Source organism: Myodes glareolus, chromosome 2, assembly GCF_982192425.1.
Source record: "Myodes glareolus chromosome 2, mMyoGla1.1, whole genome shotgun sequence".
NCBI classification, from domain to species: Eukaryota; Metazoa; Chordata; class Mammalia; order Rodentia; family Cricetidae; genus Myodes; species Myodes glareolus.
Genome location: NC_142027.1, coordinates 128,696,887 through 128,720,332, shown reverse-complemented (window position 1 = coordinate 128,720,332; position 23,446 = coordinate 128,696,887). Strand labels below are relative to the sequence as shown.

The 23,446-nt window shown below is 42.2% G+C and overlaps 1 protein-coding gene and 1 pseudogene across 2 annotated transcripts in view; one reads left to right on the top strand and one right to left on the bottom strand.

Annotated features, from left to right (window-relative positions):
- Nucleotides 1-23,446, bottom strand: part of Ttc28 (tetratricopeptide repeat domain 28) — a 483,898-nt gene that overhangs the window by 278,231 nt on the left and 182,221 nt on the right. The window lies entirely within an intron of this gene.
- Nucleotides 24-495, top strand: LOC125410974 (small ribosomal subunit protein eS25 pseudogene; annotated as a pseudogene).

Sequence of the window (23,446 nt, the reverse complement as noted above, 5' to 3'; positions counted from 1 at the left end):
TAAAAACCAGTGGTCGTTGCCTCTCTCCGAGCTTCATCATGCCGCCCAAGGATGACAAGAAGAAGAAACATGCCGGAAAGTCGGCCAAAAAAGACAAAGACCCAGAAAATAAAACTGGTGACAAGGCCAAAAAGAAGAAGTGGTTCAAAGGCAAAGTTCGGGACAAGCTCAACAATCTAGTCCTGTTTGACAAGGCTACATACGACAAACTCTGTAAGGAAGTTCCCAACTATAAACTTATTACTCCAGCTGTGGTCTCTGAGACTGAAGATTCGCGGTTCCCTGGCCAGGGCAGCCCTTCAGGAGCTCCTTAGTAAGGGCTTATCAAGCTGGTTTCAAAGCACAGAGCCCAAGTAATTTACACCAGAAACACAAAGGGTGGAGATGCCCCAGCTGCTGGTGAAGATGCATGATCAGGTTCAATAAGCTGTACATTTGGAAAAATAAAACTTTATTAAATCAAAAAAAAGAATAAAAACCAAAGCTTTTGACACACTCAAGAGACATTCAGTGAAGCCAAATGTGTTCCTTCGCTCACCCACCAAGTGTCTGTTGAAATTCCTGGTGTGGAAAGCACTAAGACCAAGAAACGCACCCACGCCAAGATACCTGTCAACCAAATCCATGCCATCTATTGAGGAAGAGAAGCCAGATGTGGTGGTGCATGCTCTTAATCCCAGTACTTGGGAGGCACAGGCAGAGGCAGGTGGATCTCTGTGAATTTAAGGCCAGCCTGGTCTACATAGTAAACCTGAGCTGCTGGCCTGTTTTGACAGTGGGTAAGAAACTAAAATGAATGTATTCTGTTACTCCAGGCAAACAACATTCTCCAAAAATTCACTGAAGTGTGTATCATTAAGGCCAGTGTCTCAGTCAGGGCCACTATTGCTATGATGAGACACCATGACCAAAAACAACTTGAAGAGGAAAGGGTTTAGCAATGAGGGCAGGAACTCAGGCAGGGCAGGAACCTGGAGGCAGGAGCTGATGCAGAGGCCATGGAGGGGAGCTGCTTACTGGCTTGCTCCCCATGATGTGCTCAGTCTGCTTTCTTACATAACCCAGGATCACCAGCCCATGGATGGCATTGTCCACAATCAGCTAGAACCTCCTATGTCAATCAATAAAAAAGAAAATGCTCTACTGGCTTGCCTACAGCCCAATCTTAAGGAGGTATTTTCTCAGTTGGGATTCCCAACTTCCCGAGAATGAAGTCATTCTCGGATGACTTCAGCTTATGTCAAGTTGGCATAAAATTGGCTAGCACAGCCAGTAAGAAGGCTCAGCAGGTAAAGGCACTTCATAGCACCAGGACTGATGACCTGAGTACGATCCCCAAGACTCATAAGGTAGAAGCAGAGAATCAGTTCCTTCAAGTTGTCCCCTAAGCTCATGTGTGCACATGAGCATAAACATACACACACACACATATACACACACATACACACATGCACCATGCAAATAAATTTAAAATAAATTATTTTTAAATGCACTATTAGAATCCAGGCATGATTAAAAATATCTGTAAACCTAGCACTTGGAAGGTGGAGGCAGCTTAGGAGTTCAAGGTCATCCTCAGCTGTAGAGTAAGTTTAAAGCCCAGGCTATGTGAAACCCTATCTCACAAGCAAAACAAAGGAAAAACACCTAAGCCATTAGAACAGCAGAACACAGACCTAAACAACTACTGTACTGATCCATTATTCACACCCAAGCACGATCTGCTGGGACAGATCCATATAATTAATTCATTGTTGCTGCACGGCTTTTCTCAGATAAAAGCCAAGATCTACTACCATCAGCTTTTTGCTCACGTTCACCTACCCCTAGTCCAAATTTCAAGTTTGACTCCAACATCAATATGGCTCCCACACAGTGCGCCCACCTAGTCACTGCAGTGAGAACATTAATGGAACCAGCACACCAAGTCCTCCGCTCACACAACCAGAGGAAGCCTCAGATTGGCAGGTTCAGCTGAATTCCAGTTTCCAGAAGAGGTGACAGAGGAGAAAACAACTTCCTGCTGTCCAGTTGGAATGGTGTCTAATGAGATATGGGTCCACAAGCATTACCACAAACAAAGCCTAGAAACCCAGCCTGTGATGGCGGGTGCAAACAGAGTAAGGTCTATTAATACTCTAGTAAGTCTGCCTAGTTATCCTGCAGTTTCAGCTTAGTGGCTGGGTTCTAAATTCAACCCAGTTATTGATCGCATGCTGGCAGGTGGTGAACTTTGATAACATGTTGGAATTTCTACTTTCTGTGATTTTTAGAAAGACTTATTTTTATGATTTTCACTCTGTGTAGGTGGGCATGACTGCATACAACTACGCTCATGTGAGAACAGTACCTGGGGTGCTGGAATTAGAGTATGGGTCACCTGATGTGGCTATCAGAAACTAAATTCAAGTCCTCCAGAGAAGTCTGGAAAGAAACCCTGAGCCACCTCCCCAGGCACAGATTTCTTGAATTTTCTGCCATATGAGTTTTGGAAATTCCCCAAGCTTCCCTTTAGACCTGTCTGTAATTCTTCCTCATTTTAGAGCTCAAGCACAAAGAACTGTGGAAAGCACCTGATCCAAAGAGATTCAAGTTCAAATCCCAGATTACTATGTAGTAACACTAATCGCTCCTTAGACTCAGTTTCCTTGCCTGTAAAACAGCCATTTTGAATCTCTCAGTGTTGTCATACTGTTAGGTGACATGATTCCAGGACAGTGCCCAGCATTCAGGAGGCCCTGAGTAAACAGTAGTTCAGTTTGCAAATGCCTCTGTTGGGAAAATCCATGAAAATGAATAAGAATTAGAGAAATTTTACAACCAATTTTGCTCTGATACCCAAGGCTCCAAATATCATGTATCTAACTATTAAACCAGCAACTAAATAAGATACTTAAGAGGCCTCTACACAACCTCACAGTTCCAAGAAGTCAACTTAACCTATGGGGCAGCCACGCTCAAGCTGCAGATGGCATGCTCTGTACCTCTTGACTGCACATCAATCTGTCCAACAAACAAGACACACAAAGACGGGCTGAATCTCGCCAAGTTCATCAGAGAGGACAACACTACCCCATACTCTGCTGTTGCAACTGGTGCTGGAACCCCAGACCACATACAAGAGGAACACCTAGCTTTAGTTACAGACAACTGTACTATGAATCAAGCTGTCACAACCACCAAAATACTGGTAATGTCAATGCCCATGAGGGGACACAGCTTTGGAACAGGCAGGTGGACTCCACTGTGACAGTTCAACTTATTTGGTGTTAGCTGTTTCTAGTTCTAGATTCAAAGTTTTGCTGACATTGCTACTGTTTTAGACCCAAAAAAGGGGCCTGGAGAGATGGCTCAATGGGGAAGAGTACATAATGTTATCACTAGGGACCAGGATTCAGTTTCCCGCACTCGCAGGCAGTCCACAGCTGCCTGCTACTCTAGTTCCAGAGGATCCAAAGTCCCATATCTTCAGGCTCAAACATGCACATAGCATATATACAGCCCACACATACACACATAAAATATGTCTCCAGGCTCATGCATGCACATAGCATACATACATCCAACCCACACACACACACATAGAATATGTCTTTAGGTTCAGGCATGCACATAGTACACATACATACACCCCAAACATACACACATAGAATACATATCTTCAGGCCCATGCATGCACATAGTACACATATATACACCCCACACATATACTCAGAAAATACATGTCTTCAGGCTCATGCATACACATAGCACACACACATACACCCCACACAAATACTCAGAAAATACATGTCTTCAGGCTCATGTATACACACAATACACACATATACACACACACATCCCATACATACACACATAGAATATATGTCTTCAGGCTCTTGCATGCACACAGTACAAACACATACACCTCACACATGTGTACATAGAATATACTAGTAGTAATAATAATAAGTTATATAGACCCTAAAGCAGATGCCACCTGGGTCAGATGTGTCCGTGAAGCCAATGGCGCCTTCCCCACAACTGAACGGTTCAAGAGAAGAATTAAAGCAGGGTCCTTGGCCCTCAACACAGCTGGCGGTGGGTTAAAGCTGTCTCTTGGCAGTACAGGGTACCCTGCCTGAAAAGCCCCAACTTAGTCTGCTCACAGGTGGGGAAGGTAATGAGAGAATATAGTAGGTGGCTTTCATGGGTCTCTTGTCTCAGAGGTAAACAGCTTTGTGTGGTCCAAAGCCATCATAGCTCTAATTTCCTCCTAAACACAAGCTCTGGAGTCATTCACTGGGTCAGAGGAGGTTAGTCAAGCTGAAAAGGCAACAGGGACAATAAATTGCAAATTTTTCTGGTAGGAAATCTATGTCCCAGATGCATGGGTAACAAGCTCTCGCTCGCATGTGACTGCAGCTTGCAGCCTGGGCTGCGGTGCCTCTACTTGTCAAATGACAAGGTCCAGGAGCAACAAACACTCAGTTACCAATAATAAGGTTCCTTAGATCTTAAGAAGTTAGAGAATTACATGGGTTATTTCTTTTTCATATGCAACACACCAAAAGGAAAAGGGAGAGACAGGAGGCAAATGTGGACTTCAGCTCTCCTGCACACACATCACCTTCCCTGGCAACTTCTCCCCCATATCTGCCTCACAACATCTGCCTCCAGCTTCTCCCCTCCCTCCAGTCACCCTTACAGTCATCTCCCTTATCTTCCTCTCCTCCCCACCCCCCGTTCATCCATGTGACATCTTATCCAAAACAATAACTCTGTCGTTACCGACATGGGGTGAGGGCAAGGCACGGTAGCACTTTAAGAGACATTAACCTTGGGGAAATGGCGTGGTTAATAGCCATGAAGGATACAGAAGGTGGACAATAGCAGTGGCAGGAAAATCTGGTCCCCAGAACTGGGAGTTACTGACAACTGATGGAAGTGGAACTTGATGGAAATTTTGTTTCCCAGTATCTATGGAAATGTATGGTTTTCTGTTTGTGTGGCAGCTTAGCATTTAACAGTGTGTTCTCAAGACTTAGTAAATAGCTCTCAGCTCTGAGCAGCTAATAACAGATTCTGCCTTTGTTTAAAGCCCCCTGAAGAAGGCTTGATTCACTTGGCTTTCATATTATGAAACTATCAATTCCCATATGCAGTTCAGCATGAGGGCCTTTTTCAAAATGATTTTGACTTCATGTTCTTCAGAATTGAGAATAAGCTATGCTAAATTCTGGGTCCCTTCTTTCATTTTCCATTCACTGGGGAAGGGTGGTACACTAGTGCTACAGTGAACACATGGAAGTCAGAGGACAGCTTTCAGGAGGCACTGCTCTCCTTCCAGGATTCAGTTCCATGAATGGACCTCAAGTCATCAGCCTTGGTGGGAAGCACTGTTAGCTGATGACCCATCTCTCTGGCCTCCATGAGTCCTTTCTTGAGACTCTGAAATGGTTACATCAAAGAGATTCGAGTACATGGGACTATTTTACTTCTTTCCCTTTTGCCATTCCCTGGACAGACATCATGGAAAAACAGCAATGATGGAGTCAGTGGACCCAGCAGCGGCACACACACACACACACACACACACGCGCGCGTTTCGGTATGCCTGCAGAAAGTGTGGAGGAAACAGGACTATATGGGCATAGACAATGTACTCTGAGCTCCGAGGAGGCAGAGATCTTCAACTGAAAGTCTTATGGAAAAGACAGTGACGGTGATGACCAGAGAGGCTAACAATCCGCCGCATACCCATGTTTCATCTCTGCAACTGTTACGGGAGCCCAGTCTCCTGAGGTTGACAGGAGCTAAGCCTGCTGTTAGCACTGCTGTGGGTACCATCTTCCCAATCCCCATTGCTGTTCACTGAAATGATAATGTAAGGAGAAAGGGGGCTTTAACTTTTTAAATCATAATAAAGTTAATAAAGGGACTAAAATATAAGCTTCATTTGCTCAGCTAGGCCTCAGACCCTTTGTGTCTGATAGTGATAATCCCAGGGCAACTAGAAAACACACTTATCTTATTAACGAGACTGGAATTATTTTAATTAGGTATCTCCACATGCACCAACTGTTAGAAATCAGACTGTTTTGAAACAGTTGTTAATGACTTAGCACGGCACACGTTCTCCTCAATTTCAGGCTGAAATCTATGTTTGGGACAGATGGGGAAGAGCCTGGCCCTGCTGTGTAGCAGAAAAGCAGCCTTGTGGGCTTGGAGATACATTTCCCACTGGGATCTAGCAAAACAATCTTAAAGACACCCAGAAAGACAATCATAAACTTTCGTAGCATCTGGTACGTTGAAAGTCTGGTAGAAGCCTGGTCCTACTAACACCTAATTATGGGAAGAGATACTTTATCTCAGACATGAGTCTCTGAATTTCAATGTCTCACAACATCTTATGACAATATCAGACAAGTTTGGTGAGTTTACACTGTCCAATAACCCCCTCCTAAAACAAAAGCCAGGGCTGGATGAAGTTCCTTTCTGTGCATCACTGCCTGTTAAAAAACGGGCTTGTAATTGCTTGAAAATTTGAAAGGACTATTAACAAACGTCCAGGAAGTTATGCTTTGAACCTGAGAGGATCCTGTAGAAATAGTAAGCCATGACAAAACAAGATGGTGATGCACTTGATTCCTAGCGACTAGATGGGCATGCCCTTCCTGGCATTTCTTAGAAAAGGATTTTTCAACTGCCTGTGAAGAAGGGGCAATATATTTATTCTTATTTTCTGGCCTAATTAGGAAGCAAAGAAGCAGAGTTCACTCCACATCTGCCTAGAATTTTCCTAGACTTAAGACAAAGACAATTCTAAAGAAAGTAAGAGGGAGGAAAGCCCACATAGGCAGCAATATTAATTTCCAAGTCTTTCTTATCTGGCATTTCTCTAATAGCACTCTATAAACAAGTCTTTTCCCAGCATGCCAAACTCCTTAGGCTCCCTATCAGGGAATATGATATCCACAGACAGACACAACAGCAGTGCTCTACACCAGGTTTGGGTGTTTGGATAAGATAGTCTTTTGATTCAGTGTAAGACTGAGACAGACATAGCTTAATAACCCATTTAATGGCTTCACTGTCTGATTACATTTTTTAGAGCTGTAGTCATTTTACAGCAAATACACATTATGGCTGTCATTATGGCTGTAACAAGGCACAGGCAGCAGTGTCTTTAGGCATCTGCAGTGCTGTATGCACTGTGACTCACACATAATGCATGTAGGACTGGAGCACTCTGGTGCCAAATTCTTCACTACTTTTTCTAGTTTTCACATGAACAAACCTTTTCTATTGGCACTGAGTGAACAGAAGACCACCCTGCGGGTGGTAAAGCCATGTTTAATACCAAGGAGCTCAACTAACCACCACCCAGGCAGCATCCTCGAGGACACATAAGCTTTGTGAAGAACTCACAGTCACACTGTGTTATCTAGCTGTTAGAGTGAGCAGCAGAGGTCTGGCTCACTGTTAATTACAGGAAACATCTTTGGGACTTCTCAATAATTTGACTGAGATTCCTAGTCTCACTTTGGTTACATTATGGAAAGGAGTATTAGAAATTCCCTTCATCTTAATTTTCCTATTTTAGTGCATAGTTTTGAAGAGACTTAACTAACAAACACATCACCATGCAGAAAACACAATATTTCTGTCCACTTCTCTATGAATTGTTCTAGTTTTTCAGGGATACTGGACACAGTATCTTTAAGCCGAGGGGTGGCTGTGGGTCAAATTCAGGGCTTTGTCCGTGCCAAATGGGCACTGATGAAGTCTGTTCTGCCTGGAATTCTACGCTTCTCATAATGCACAAAATCAGCAGATTCTTTAAGGGCAAAGTCCCAAGTTTTCGTTTTATAAAGACTTGATGTGAAGCCAGGGCTCGTCTACAGGCCGTGAACATGCTGGAGAATAACCTGCAGGGTTGCTGAGCGGGATGAATCCCTTAGTATCATTTCAAACTCTGAAAGATAATGCTGAACAAAGAGAGCCATTCCCACGTGGAGCCAGTCATGTGCTTTCTAGGAGTCACTAAGGATTCAGGGACAGAGGATTCTTCAGCTCAGATTCCAATGCTCATTAAACTCTGAGCTGAATCCTTGGAGCTACTGCAGCATAAAGAAATCCATTCTAAGCTTCCAGCTGCAATTTATGAATCTTATCCTTCCTTCTTGTCTACCTTGCAATGTAATACAGTATCTGTCTTCAGGAGGTGGGAATTTCACTCTACCTTTGCCTGCTGTGAAAAAATCTGATAATCAGGAGAACAATAACGATTGTTAAATTACGCAGCTACAAACTAAAGACAAGGGCACTCTCAGAATCACCTTCTACCAGCGCTTCTATCATTGAAGAGCTGGGAGAAATACATCTTTCAGAATCCAAGAAACTCAAGGAGAGGTTTGTAAGGTGTTTCCCTCCTGAAAAGGTGCATTAAAAAGCAATACTTCTATAACAAGTGCATGCGGACCACAGGCTTCCCAAAAAGGAAATTAAATTGGGATTAAATGATAACTGGAAGAAAGGTCTGGATCACAGCAACAGCTATAGTGTAAGTCTGATGGCTTGCACAATTAGTGATCACCATGACAGCAAAGCCAACCACCACCACCACCACTACCACAAGTCACAATCTCAAATCACTACATACTTAGTAGTATACAAGCCTTACAAATGTACTTCCTGAGTCATAAGAAAAGCAAACAGATAATCAAAACCAATTATTTTTACTGCCAGTTTAAGACCAAGCTAACAGCATTGTTTAACAGGCAGATTTTTTCAGGACCCTGACCTCTCAAAGCTCTGGGCTTAAGCTCCCTAAGACGAAGACCTTATATAAGCATTATTTCAAAGTAATAAAGTATTTTAAAGCATTGTCATTTAAAGCCAAAATAATCTAATGAGCATCATGGAAGCTGGGAGCAGAGAGTATTGAGGAATGTTCTCAGGCAGGATGGCAAGTCACCAAGTCACCGCCACTCTACTCTGAGAGGGAGATGGGACTATACTAGTTCTCCACATCAAATCACAAGAGACTTTCGGAAGCCTCAAGGCTTTCAGGACGAAGACAAACGGAAGTTGTGTAAACTGGAACCAAAGTCTTAGTGCAGCCATAGTTAACACTGTTCAATGATGGCCTCTGGTGGCACAGTAGGCCTCCTGCCCTCCAAGGCTGTTCTTTCCCAGATCATCCTCTACCATTAGGGGGTGAGGGCATCATGGTTTTCTGAGAAGTTTGAAAATTTTTGAATGTTTTCTGGCTCCAATAACCCACAACTCCTTAGTTTGACGCACAACCCTTCAACAGCAGGGCTGGGTCTAGATTCCCAGCCCTGCCTCCTTATGACGTTCAATGAGACACATTGTATTCTCTCCCCACCATAGGTATACCAGATATTTGCCAGGCTATCTGGATACATAGACAGTGCTCCCTTTCCTTCTTTTAAGTTCAAGCTGTAGAGCCAGCTCTGTTTTCAAAGTTTGTTCCTCCATTATTATTCTGTTCATTTCACAGTTTTAGCATGTACTGTGTTTCTCTATAATTTTCCTATCTGCATTTGGGGCTGGCGATGCAAGTGAGCTGCAAACTGACAAGACTGTAAAACAGCAGTGAGCAGACTATCTCCCATTTTAAACACTTGGCATAAACCACTGCCCGTGAGCTTTTTAAAGTGATAGCATGCTGAAAGGTTTGGTTCTGTACGGCCAAAGAGCAGTTCTAATGGGGCTCGGGAACAACCTGCCCCATATGCTCAGGCCTTAAAACCAGAAGGTTTCTGGTCACCTGAGAATTATGGTGGAACAATATGAACTGGGTTTCATCTTTATGAAGCTGAAGTTCTTCAGTGAACCCACTTAAACAAATACCACAAGCAGCCTGGAAGGTAGTAGCCACAGGGAATAAAAAGAAGAATCAATTTTGTTAAAGAAAACTTACTTTACAATTATAATGAAGGAAGAATATATTTCATTTCAAAAAAACCCATCTCAAGATTACTTAAAATGATAAAATAGCAAATCTGTATCTTCAAAAGATTTAAATAGAGAATTCAGAGAAAAAGTGAGAAGTTAACTGTCCCCCACCACTGCTGTAAGCTGTGGTTCATGTCATTAAAAGACGGCAGAAGAAAGAATGTCTTGCTTTGGACTGTACACTATAATGGCAGACAAATGAGAATCCACTGAGAGGCAGGGACTTGGGCTATCTTTATGCTCTTAGTGGGTGTTATAAGCAATGGGGAGCAGAAGGAACTACTGACTAATTCAAACTCAAAAACATCCCTCTTTAATTCACTTAAACCTAGACACATGTCAAAACTCAACTGAGCTTAAACACTCTTCATATTTTCACCTATTTCAGTCAATCATCAATATGTCACATCATCACCTGATGCTATGTGCTTTCAGAATATCTAAAAGAAGCCTAATTTTCTCTCAAGTAAAATGAGGACACAGGAGAGCAAGAGCATCCTCAGACTTGCTCACGCTGGTTGGAATTCACGGCAGGAAATGACCTTTTGGAAACAAACACCCTGCTCAGATGCAGCTCTGCTCTCTGGAGAGCAGCAGTAAATCCACAGCTGTCAGACTATAACCAGGGAATGGCCACAGGAAGGAATATTGGAAACATCTGGGAGCTAACTCCACCCCTCAAAGACAATAAATATAAGGTGGAGAGTGTGGGAAGATGAATGAATTATTCTCTAAGCCAGGAGATGGTTCTGTCAGCGCTGAGGACAGAGAATCACAGCAGAGCGGCCTGCAGTAGGAAAAGCATTCTAGGTGGAGACAGGCAACCTCTGCAGAGGAGCATGCCTTGGGGACAAAGAGCAACACAGGCCATCAGGAGGAACAGAAGCATGCACCCCAAGAACCAATGATGCTCATCCAAACATTGAAACTAATGAGTGAGGGCAGAGAGGAAGCAGAAACCAGTTCCCAAGGGAAGAAAGGTGAATATGCAATGCTCTAAACACCAAAAATGCTGCAGAATTCTGATAGCTGTGCAGTAAATTTGGTTTAAATAGCTCACTTTCCTATTTAGAATAGAAACATCAAAAAAAAATCTTCCTTACCCCTACAGGTACTCTAATTTAGATGCCTATAGCAAAACTTCAAGAGCCAATATACATATACATGGGAGAGGTCATGGGTGGGGAATAGAATGTAGGTGGTATAAAATGGAAATGGGACATAATGGAGTAAGAAGGAGTGGGTGGGTGGGGATGGGAGAGCAGGATAATGGAGGTAGTATGGAGAGCAATGACTAACATTAAAGATCTTTCTAAAAATCATGAAACCTATTACTATAGAAGCTTCCTAAATATATACCCCATAGGCAGGAAACAGTGACCCTCCTAGGCACCATAGGATATCAAAGAAAAAGTCCAATACCAGGAATGGTTTACCTCCCTTGGAGTTGTTGGTCAGTGGGGTCCCATAGACCTCCTAAAATTGCAGGATACTGCCATTTCTCTTAGCTATCCTTCAGAACCTGGTAATAAACTCTACTGCCAAAGACTTCACATATATGAGTCATAAAACTTGGAGAAATCAAGCTGGTACCAACCTTGGAAACTTTGTCCCTACCAGCTAGCTTTTATACAGCTGAAAGAGGCTATTTGTACCACCAGGGGGAAAAGGTGTCATCAACTATGAGTACTGTTAGCAACTGGCCTGGTGAGGTTGCTTAATAGTACAATAGTGGCACAAATGTTACAGAGTAACCAACCACTTTCTGATTGGATTTAAGGCCTTTTCTACAAGACAGAATCCTTGTTTCCCTTGTCTGACACTTATTAGTGTCAAGAACCCTTGGCTAGAGAGATCATAAGTTCTCAGAGAGGGCTTTACTATTCTGCTAAATGGGCATAGCATTAAAAGGACTCTTAGTCATTTATGATTAACACAGTGCATCTCTCAACCATCATTATAAAAGTTTCTTTGTACAGTTGATGGCAATTGCTACCAAGTCCCACAATTCGTCAACATACAGGGAACACAGAACTGCAGAGCGATGAGCTCTCAACTGGACATCAGTATCACACCCCCCCTCCTCCCAAGCCTCAGGAATCACCAAGGGAAGAGAAGACAGAAAGATTGAAAAAGCCAGATGCAGTGGATGCCTACAACAAACTGCTACTTTCCATACATACAGCTGCACATATGAGCTCACAGTGTGAAAGACTCGCACAAGAGCAAGCCAGACAAAACACCAGAATGGAAGGAGGAGGTGGGACCAAGAAGTCCGAGCCGTCGTTGAGGGGCAGCCAGAAAGGAAAGACTGCTGCATTGCAGAGCAGTTGGCTTTCTTCAGAGTTCAAAGGCTACGCAGCTGCCCATGCTCTAGGAGATACTCTGTGCCATGTACATACTAAGGCAAACTTCGTGTGCTTAGTGGGTTTGAAAAGCAGACCGAATTGTATTGGGAAGAAAAAAGAGTGGGGAAGGAAGGGGAGGAACTATAGATGAGGGAATGGTGGGTTAATCGAAGTGTGTTATGTGTATGTATGATGTTTTTGAACAATAGAAAGGAGAGAAAAAAAAGAAATGCCTTCCTTTAAAATAAATGGAAAAGCCAAGTGTGGTGGGTGGCATACGCCTTTAAAACCAAGCAATTGGGAGACTAAGGCAGGGAATCTCTGTGTGTTAGAGGTCAGTCTGATCTATCTGACAAGTTCCATGCCAGCCAGAGTTACATAACGAGACCTGTCTTAATAAAATAAAATAAATGGAATAGTTGGTAATAAACAGTGTTTATAACTTTAAAAGACCTTAAAAATGTGTTTAGATAAAACTGATCAATTTACTCTTAATATTTTAATTGCATAATTTATTTTATTAAGACATAACTAATGACTCAAAACTATATTCTAGTAAAATTTGTTTGATAAGGGCTCAGAATCTAATTCATGAACTTAATTAATGCTGGCCAGCCTCATATGAACACTGTCAGATGAACCTGGGATCACACAGGAAAAGACAGGGGTGTGTCAAAGGAGAAGGTCTTGGGGCACATGCCGTGGTAGACAATGGTCTTAGTTTAATGATCATAATACTGAGATGACATAAAAATAATAGTAAGATAATACCAGATAAATGAAATGCCCCAAGATAAATGAAGAAAAGGTTAGGGGAAAAGTAGAGGGGTTAGAGAGAAAGGCATTTTCTCAGCAGGGAAAGTCACTTTGACTCCAAGCCTTGGGATCTGAGTTCACTCCGTGGGATCTGCTTGGTTGCTGGAGAGAGCTGCCCTCTGACAGGTGTGAGACAGTACGCCCATGCACACACGTGGAACACACCAAATGGAACCGAAAAGTTCAAAGTGAGAGAAGCAAAGATTTCACCCTGGAGGCACCTAGGAAAGCAACTGCAGTTTTTATTAAAATTGATAACGTGGAATTAGGGAAATATTTATCACATTACTAAATGGAAACCAAAGATATTTTCAACATAATTCTATCCTCAAATAATATTTGGTAATTAAAAATTAAATACAGATTTATTTATAATACACCATATAGCCACCAAAAGGAAAATGTTTGTTCGACTGTAATCACCAGCTCTGCCCCATTCCTCCCTCTCCAAACCCCCCACCTCAGAATGACCGCCAAAAGTCCAGTTCTGCATTCCTGGCAGTCAAGGAAGACTCCTTCCCTGAAGCTGCCAGTTCCCCCAAGTCCCCACCCAAAGAATTATAATTGAACCACAAACCCAGCTTATTGAGTACGTATCATTGCTTCATGCCTACAAAGTATTTAAGTCCCCTCCTTTAGACAGGCTATGTGATTTTTCTCTTGCCCCCTCTCCCCCCACTTCCACACTCTCTCACTCTCTGGGGGCTGGAGGGTCAGCAGGAAGTGCTCTGCCAAAATAAACCTGGTCTTTTACTTTAAAATGTGACTTCATCTGGCATGCTGTGGAGACAGAGAAACCTATTATCGGGGTACAGAAAATCTATCAGTAAGTATGGTTTGAAACTGTTTTATATAAAGAATATATTTCTTTACAGGTTCTTGAATGTGTATTGCCACTTGAGATCCTCACAAAGGGCATGAGAAGGTTGGGCACCTGAGACAGTGATGTTGTTTTCTTCTCCGACTTCTCTAACTGAGCAAAATCCAAACAATGATGCAACTTATTAAAAGGCAAGATTAATTTTATAAAATTAAAGATAGCAAAAAAATTAAAAATAGCAAATTTCATACATTCCACATTTTGCAACCTTCATTGAATAAAAAGAAAACATGAGGGTGTGTGTGTACAAAAGGCACTGAGTTCCTGGAAGAGTCTTTGAAAGGGAACTTACAAACTCCCTTTAAAGAGACAACACTAAAATGAATCTCTTCAACATCTCCCTGTCTAGGAAAGAACGCTATATTAACATCTACTTGGATCTGGGCGGAGCTGGCGCACGCCTTTTGTTCCAACATTCAGGAGGCAGAGGCAAGAGGATTTCGTGAGATCAAGGCCAGCCTGGTCGACAAAGAGAGTTCCAGGACAGCCAGGGAAACACAGAGAAGACCTGTCTCAAAACAAAACAAAACTATTTGATTTTTCTCTTGATGAAAGTACATTGAAAACTTTAACACACACACACCCCAAAGTGAGGAAAAGTCTGACAGCATTATGTTCTGGCCTCTAGTTCCACAGCTTTTGTGAGCAGGCGCTCAGCAGCAGGCTTGTACTTAAACAACAATATTCTGTGGGATGACTTCCTTTACCCTCATCAGCAACAGCCCACAGAGTCACAGTTTCCTGATGAATTTTGAAGCTTCTGTGTCAGTCTGGAACCATGCAAACTACTTGACTATCATGTGATGACTGTATTCCCAACGCAGCCCCTTTCACCCCTGAAGAGCGTCTACTCCTCTGAGGACAATCAGAGGAAGATTTGTCAAGCTGTAACTAGGAACTCATCTCTCAGCAACATTCTTTCCTGATGCCAGCATTTCACTGAGTCGGTAAAGCAGATCACATTGAAGTGACCTTCTCCACCAAGACCTGGCTCAACTTCATCATCTGAAACTTTGGGTAGCCTCTACTAACCTCCGCAGGAACCTTAGGAGAGAGAGCGTAGCACAAATGCTGAAGCAAATGGGTGGAGACAGTAATAGGCTCTGCAAAGGGAGCTGAGACATCTAAACCAAGCAAGGAGACAGCAGGGAGAGCAAAGATCCCCAAGCGCTCCCTGGGACCTCTCTAGAGAGCACATTCACAGAAAGGGCACACCTTACAGCAGCCACCCCACCTCCAGAAGGTCGATGTCCCAAAGGAGTTTCTTTTAACACAGTCATTTTTTTCCCAGTTTGGACAAAATAAGAAACAGAGATTTGCTTGCCCAGTTCCAGTGAGAAGCACCTAATTCCGACTTGGACCTTCGGAAAAAGAATGGAATCACTGTGCTCACCATTGAACAGACTTTCCAAAAAGACAGACAACATATGGCCTAGTTAGATGACTCAGATATTTACGAGGCTTAGAGATTTTCTCTACGTACCAGACACTGTGGTGGGCATGCTCACACTGCTTCACTACCAAGGCATGTGCACATGCATTTTCATTACATTGGTAAGCTACAATACCCCAGGTCAAGATTCCTAACAGAACAATGGCACATATCATTGCTAATCTCGTATCATATAAAGCCATGGATGCTCTAGCAGCTCAGAGATTAAAACCTCAAGCCTTTTTCAGTACTCAGATAGGGCAGCTGGTATGAGTCATACCCCAGGAACCAAAAGCCAGACTTAGCTGTAGCCTGTAAGATACCAGCCACTACTTTCCTGAGTGCTGCTGCTCTGGGCCTCTCAGTAGCCTCTCCTCACAGGGTCTCCTCACAGGCTAAATATAGGGCTTCTACCTTTTGTCTGACTGAACTAAGAAAACCCAGTTTTAAATAGCACACACACATAACCTACAATGATGGCAATCTCTCAAGATTTGAGCAAAGTAGAATTAAGAGAGAAAACCTTGAGAAGACAGTAATTGGGCCATTGGAGTTTCTTCTCACTAATTATCCCTGAGTGGCCATTAGCTGTGTAACCAAGGAGGAAAGTGTGTCAGCCTTCGGCAAAGCTGTCTTCAGCGTCTTATGGCATGTGCCCGAAGCCGCTGTGTAATTAACTGTCAGGAAAATGCTGAGTGAGTAGAATAAGGAAATCTAACATATCAAATAGACTCAGCTCAACCCTCAGTGACATCACTGGAGCTGCTTAGAACTTCACAGTGCTCACAGCATGCATGCCTTTCCCAGAACCTCCAAAACACAGTACTTACAGTTACAATATTCAGCCAGGCATGATGGCTCCTACTATAATCTTGGCTGAGGCAAGAGGGTTGTTACAAGTTCAAGGCCAATCTTGGCTTCATATTAAGTTCCCGAACAGCCTGGGCTACAAAATGAGATACTGTCTAAAAGAAAAAGAGCCATAAATAAATAAATAAATAAATAACAACCACTACCAAAGGGTCGGGGGTATGCATTACAGAAACTTTCAAGCAACATGACTATTTCAATGCCCTCTGAAAAGTTTTATGAACTCCGAGTATTGGTGATGCACCATGTGAGGCCACAGGACACTTCAGAGCTTCCCCCAAAATCTAAGAGCTATTCTGGAGTCAAACACAGGAGGAAAAGGGAAGAAGAGAAATAGGGAGGAAAAGAAACTCTTAAATTCTTGTGGGATGCTCTGAAATTGAACCTTAAGATGTATTAGCATATTCCTATCTATTGGCAATACTTGTGTACCTGTGTGTGCCTACAGAGAACACTTGTGCACCTGTGTGTGCCTACAGAGAAGAATAAATCCAAGCCCGCTTGAACACTGAACTTTTTAGACTTATAATTAAACCTGATCTGACATGTCCCCCATCTTGTTTGGTGAATCCAGGGCTACTTCTATGTAGACAGGAAGGCCCCTGGAGAAAGTTGTCATCAAAACTGACTGGCACCAGGTGTGGGAGCCACATCTTCAACACCAGAACTGAGGAGGCAGAGGCAGGGGGATCTCTATGAGTTACAACCCAGCCAGGGCTACATTGTGAGGACTTATCTTAAATTAACAAACAAAAATAAAAATGGATGGGCAGTCCCAGAGAGCTAAAAAAGGAAGAGCAACACTACACAAGAATTCCTGGGCCAGACTCTGGGAGAAGCATCCACACAGATGTCTCATCTTAAGATTATTAAAATGACCATCCAGGTTAGGGATTACCTTCCACTGAGTGCTTGGTTGCTCTTAGGAAACTAAAAGCTAAAAAGCCATGACTATGAATCCCGCACAGCTACCTAAAACCACGGCACTTCCGAATCCCATTTCCTCTTGAAAAGTCACTATTTGAGGGGTGGCTGGGGGGATGGTTGAATGGTTAGGAGACCCTGTGACTATTCCAAAGGACCAGAACTCAGCTCCAGCACCCACACTGTGCAGCTCAAAACTGCTGTAGCTCTAGTTCAAGAGAAGTCTCCAAGGGCATCTCCACACACTCACATAGATAAAAAAATAGAACAAAGTCATTTCTATTCTAGTTTATTCTCTGTTGCTGTGATAAAACACCCTGACCAAAGGCAACTGGGAGAGAAGAGGGTTTATTTCAACACACATTACACCACCATCGACTGACATCAAGACACAAACTCACGGCAAGAATCTGGTGACAAAAAGTAAGGTAGAGACCACAAGGGAACGCTGCTCACTGAACTGTTTTCCATGGCCTGCCTGGTTACCTTTCTTGTATAGCCCAGGCCCAGGGATGGCACCAGCCACAGTGAGTTGGGTCCTCCCACATCAGTCATTAACCAAGAAAATGCCCCAAAGACATGGCTACAGGCCAGTCTGACGAACACAAATCCTTAACTGAGGTTCACTGTTCCCAGGTAACACTAGCTTGTGAGAAGTTGACAAAAAAAATGTACTATCCAGGTTGAAAAGATACTAGTTGTACACAGTGGTGCATGCTTACAACCCTGGCACTAGGAAGGCTGAGGCAGAAAGATTACCACAAGTTCAAGGCTGCCTGAGCTGTATAGTGAATTTGAGCCTATCTGGGCTACATACCAGAATGTATATTTTCAAAAATACTTTACCCCATGACCTCTTGTTGATAATCTACTCATTTTTTATGAAAACTTAAAATACAACTATTCTCAGAGAAGTCTCTCTGTGCAGAAGCCATTTCTACCCCTGCGTTCTATTGTGCTAATTATCTTTCTGAGGCCCCAGCCTTCCACTGCATAGGCTATTAGCACTTGACAAGTAGCTAACCTCTTTAGCAGATGGAAACTCATCTATATAATCTCTATCTATTTCAGCACCTAATTACTCACTCAAAGTAGATGTGCACACAAATCTGTTCAAGTGAGCTTTTGTCTTTTTCTTACTGTCTGAGGATATTAGGAATTGCTATTGATTTAGAACTCTCAACTAAAAACACAATGCTCTTCACCAAACCAAGTTTTTAAGTTAAATTAAAAACAAACAAAACAATGTCTTGAAAGGCATAGTATGTTGGCATTCTGTTTAAACGAGAGCACTGGATGAATGAACTGGCAACAAGAAGAGCTGTTTACCTCATTCTCAGAAACGCCTGACATTTAAGACCGTCCAGTGTCTGCCTCATCTCCTGAGCTGATTATCTACACTAAGTTTTGTTTTCCCAACAGCAACTGCAAACTGAGAAAAAAAGAAGAAACTCGTCTCATGAAAGAAAGTAATAGGTAGGTGGAGGATGATAGCTAGTAAATGGTAGACAGGTACAAATGGGTGGACAGACAGAAGGTGGACGGAAGATCACGTGAGAGATAACACATAGATGAATGATAGTTCGATGGCAGAGATGCATAAAATGAATAGATAATTAGAAGATAGACATAAAACAGGTGGATGGATAGACAGATAGATGATAGATCTCCACACTGCAGACGCTAATTTTACAAATGTATTGGGAGCTAAGCAAACAAGCTACCAATTTTATCATAAAAAGCTGATTTATTTCCTAGGCAGTAACTTTGATCTATGAAAAGTTAGATTTAGACTCTCTGGCAGCTGCTACCATGTTTGTACAGCCCTTGTCATCACACCAGACGACTGTTGAGTGACAAGACTAGTAGATTTTGTTTAAATTGTAAAGGAGACAGATGAACGCTTTTGGCTGGATGGTGAAATGTTCATCTTGGTTAATGATCACGTCTGTTATTCTCCTTACTAAAAATTTAATTTTATTTGCTATTAACCAATAATTTGGGTCATAGTTAAGAAAACATGAGTAGTCAAGCATGGTGGTGCATGCTGAAAGGTTAAGGCAGTAGACTCAAGTGTCAACTTCAAGTCTGGGCTAAACAAAATTCTATCTCAAAAAAATTTAAAAAGAAAAGGAAAAAGAAAGAGCATGAGGACACTGTCATAGTCCAGGTCAGTATCTTTAAAATTTCTCTTTTTTTTTTAACTCCAGTCCCAATAAAAATCAACTAAGCATAAATGGCCCCCAGAAGCAGAGTGAAAGCCCTGGTAACATTCCACACACACAGCAGCACCTATGGAGTTGCACCTGTATAGGCTGAACCTGCAACAGCCACATCTATGCATTCAGCCACACAGCCTACCCTCTTGCTTTTTTCCTATCCCAGTTGACAACAGAAATGGAATCTGTACACTGTTACGTGACTTCATGCAATACATCCAGAAGTATGTCCAACAGAAACTTTGAAAATTAAAACACAACTCTAAAACATTAATTTGTCTTGCTACAGGGAAATAGAAGCAACAGATTGATATCTCTACAAAGAACCCCTTATTCTATTTTACATGAGAATATTTGACTTTTTGGAGAAAATTACAAGTGAGCATATCATCAAAAGAAACCTTATACCCAAAAAGGATTATCAAACTCCTTATGACTAATGAGTGTCAAATGTCACTATTCCTTATGTATCTTAGCAATAATTACCAATTTAAGGCTGAACCTTCACTTAAAGAAAGAATTGCATTTATGAACAAGTTGGTGGAACTATGTGATTGAGGCATTAATAAAAAAAATATCTACAGTTACTACTTCAAATCAAGATCTATAACAAATACCTAACAAGGAAGAGAGGAGGCATGGCCATGTGCTATGGTCTAGGCTAAGCCTTCAGCAGACTGGGCGTGAGTATGGTTTGCAGTGTGTCTGAGTAATGAGCAAGCTGAACAGAGAGCAAGTGTAAGCATCTCTGCTAACTCGGCAGAGTGCAGAGGTGAAATCAGCATGATAGGAGCAATCTTGCTGTGAACATGGAGAGAAAGGTGGCTCTGACCTCACTCTCACTGCTAAATGGCATTGATGAGCACTAAGGAATTTCATTTCTGAATGGAAAGCCATATGGTTTCTCAGAAGGTAATGGTCAGCAGTCCTTAAATACGAACACCAGTCCAACAAACACTTCACATGTTGTCACTCTACCTACTTCTCAGCTCTGTACAGTCCTCACTGTTTGCCATTCAACAAACCAGGCATTCTGTAAAACCAGGGAGCAACGACAATAAGGCCATTGCACTCAGACTTCCTGAAACCATGACAATCTGCACAAAATCTTGCCTGGCCTCGCCTCGCCTCCCCTCCCCTCCCTCTCCTCCCCTCCTCTCCCCTCCCCTCCTCCCTCCTTCCCCCCCCCCTCCTTTCTAGTTCTCTCCAGGTCATGCATGTGAATCAGATATAAGCCCTCAACTACTGCTTCAGCACCATGCCTGCCTACCGTCACGCTCCCTGCGATGATGGTCATGGACTGACCCTCTAAAACTGCAAGAAAGCCCCCAATTAAATGCTTTCTTTTTCTAAGTTGCCTTGGTGTCTCTTCACAGAAATATAACAGTGACAAGAAAACACACTATCTTCAACTCACTGCAGCCAAAAGAAACCCCTATATTATGCAAAGATATCTGTGTGTATGTGCATGTGTACAAATCCCACATGTGCTTATAAAGGCCAGAGATCACCATCATTCTTTTATTTTTAGAGACAGACAGACAACCTGTGTCAGGAACTCACTGTTTTAGCTAGCCTGGCTTCATTACCCTCCTGTCTCAACCTCTCTCTTTTCTCCAGTGCTAAGGTTACTGATGAACACATCACTATGACCGGTTTTTACTTAAGTGTTGGGAATACAAACTCAGGTTTGTGATTGGCATTTTACCTGCCGAACCATCTCCCCAGCCTTCAAGACTTTATTTCAAACATTTCCAGAAGCTCAGATGCTCAAGGAATTTATACTTCTGTAGACAACTGCAGCCTGACAGCAACTTGGGTCTCGTCGTTAGCATCACTGTTAAGTATTAAGACACACAGTCCTCATTCCTTTTCCAGTGTTTTCCAGTTAATTATACTCTGTTAGAAACTCATTCCTCTCATTTGAGTTTCTTTGTTTTATCCATATATAGGTTACTTTTCCAAAATGGCATAATCAAGTACTTAAAAACAAAAGAAGCAGAATCTGTCTCCACAGAATGTCCAGACACATGCCAGTCCTTTAACCCAGAGCAATTACCCAGAAGCCTAATGGCCATCTAATTTAAAAATTTCAGGGACAATGGGCAGACTCTCGCCCTCACACTGTCCCTCCTCTGCGGTCTCCTTGCCTAGTCAAAATGTGTTATTCTCTTGGAAGAGATATGTAAGCTCTGTCCAAAAGCTCTGGAATATGATATTTTAAAATAAGTGAAGACTGCATTTAACAGAAATTCAAACAGAAGTGTGAATTAAAAGGGTAATTTCAGATGTAGTGAAAAGCTGTAATGTCCATTCAAAGTAATGAAGGCACACAGCATTAATCTCCTAAAAAGATTCGATGCTATGAGAAAAGCAATTCTGTTTCTTAGTGGGAACAAATTAAGATGATTTCCCTTACAGAAATTGCCATAATTACAAGTAATTATCTTGTACTCTCCAAATTCACCACTATAGCACATTCTGCAAATATCATTTCCTTCAAATGCTTGATTTGGAAATCTGGGAGCATTGCTGCTTTGTGAATTGTGCCAGAGCACTCAAACCGATCATCGTGCCACACGGCGTGGAGTGAAGAGGCAGCACTCTGAAGCTGGAAGATCTTGGAATTCCAAATTTATGATATTTCCGTCATCAGGTAAGTACAGAGTGAGAATGGCAAACAATCAAAGACAGCTGAATCAAATGTGGGCTCATGCATAAAACAATGGGGAAATCATTCTGATGCGCACGGGATAATCACGGAAACCATGTAAACAGCTGCTGCCATTTTTGTAAAAATCCTTGCAGAGCCAAGTAAAATCTCATCATTTGCAGCCTACTCAAGTTTTTTTTTTCCTTTAATATGAAAATGTGAGAAAAACTAGTTACTGACTGGGCATTAAATGGAGAATAAGCATGAGAAGCCTAATTTCACCATCTTTGGGGTCAATTACCATCCAAATTTCAGCTGGCAAGTGAAGTCTCCTCTTAGCCAAATTGGGATTCCTTACCATAGTGAAAGCCATGCCCAGAGTATGCCTTTCCCGCCATCACTCTCACCACCTGGAACAGGCTCATCTCTGCCTAGGAAAAAACAACAGACCCTCCAGCGTGGTTGAAATGCTACTCCATCATAAAGACACTTGGTCCACACGTTTCCATTCAACTCCATCCTCCCAACTTGCCAGCCCAGCTGGGACTTCCACTTCATCCCTCTTCTGCTGCTACCCTGGTGATGCCTGGGATGTACCACCAAGCATTTGAAGGATTTGTACACTTGTCTCATTCTCTCTTCTAAGTTATAAGCTGAGAAATGTATTTTACCCATATTTCCACATCTTGTGACTATACTAAATATTTAATACTGTGATCATTCAAAATAAATTCGATTTTTAAAATTGTTCCCATTGAAAAGTCTATCATTGAAGCGGTCTCTAAAAGGCTACAAAGTATGAATAAATACCTGATTTTATTTATAAAAGCTGCACATGTCATTTTAGTATTTAAAACCCATCTATGTTAACATAATAAGCTCTGTGGCTATTAATCTTTCCTGGTCCTTGGTTGGTACCATTTTTCTCTTTCAGTACTCAAGTGCACCAAGGACCTTATGCATGGATACAAGAGCTGTACTTCTGAGATGCAGCCCTAACCAAGGCCAATACAAATGTTAAAATAAATGTACTTGCATGTTTACACAGTCAATAACCTAGAATTTAAAGGCTCACCTTTATATCTTTCTTTCTCTCTCTTTCTTTCTCTTTCTCTCCCTTTCTTTCTTCCCCTTCCTTCCTTTCCTTCTTTTTTTTCTTGATTTTCTCATGTAACCCAGGCATCCCTTGAGTTGACTATGTAAATAAAAGTGACTTTGAACTTCTGATCACCCTTCGACATCCTGCATATTGCATACTAGGATTCTAAGAATTCACCACCATGTTCACTTAATGAAGTGCCATGAAGCAACCTAAAGGCTATCATGCATGTAGAG